Source organism: Gavialis gangeticus, unplaced genomic scaffold (assembly GCF_001723915.1).
Source record: "Gavialis gangeticus isolate Ggan-Ray unplaced genomic scaffold, GavGan_comp1, whole genome shotgun sequence".
NCBI classification, from domain to species: domain Eukaryota; kingdom Metazoa; phylum Chordata; order Crocodylia; family Gavialidae; genus Gavialis; species Gavialis gangeticus.
Window position 1 is genome coordinate 73,039,011 of NW_017729033.1, and position 352 is coordinate 73,039,362.

Here is a 352-nt window from a genome sequence, read left to right on the forward strand (position 1 = left end):
CCAAACCCCCCATCCTTGAAAACTGCTCCCAGTACTGGTTTTACCAGCATTCGCCAATGCTGGGAGCCAAGGTAGTTAGGGTGGGGGGAGGGGCAGGCAGGATAAGGTCATTGGTTCATCAGGGGCTAAAAAGTAGCCCCTACTCTTGGGGGGCTGGGGGAAGAGACCTGCCATCCCCTCAAACCTCCCTGCAGATGCCATGAGTCCTCCTTATCCTGCCAACCCCTCCACCCCCTGCTTGTTTCCCTTGATCCCCCATAGACGCCAGTTGCACCCCATCCCTCCCACAGACCTCACCAGCCCCCCCCAACCCCTGCAATCCCCTGAGCAGACCCCTTGATTCCACCTGCCC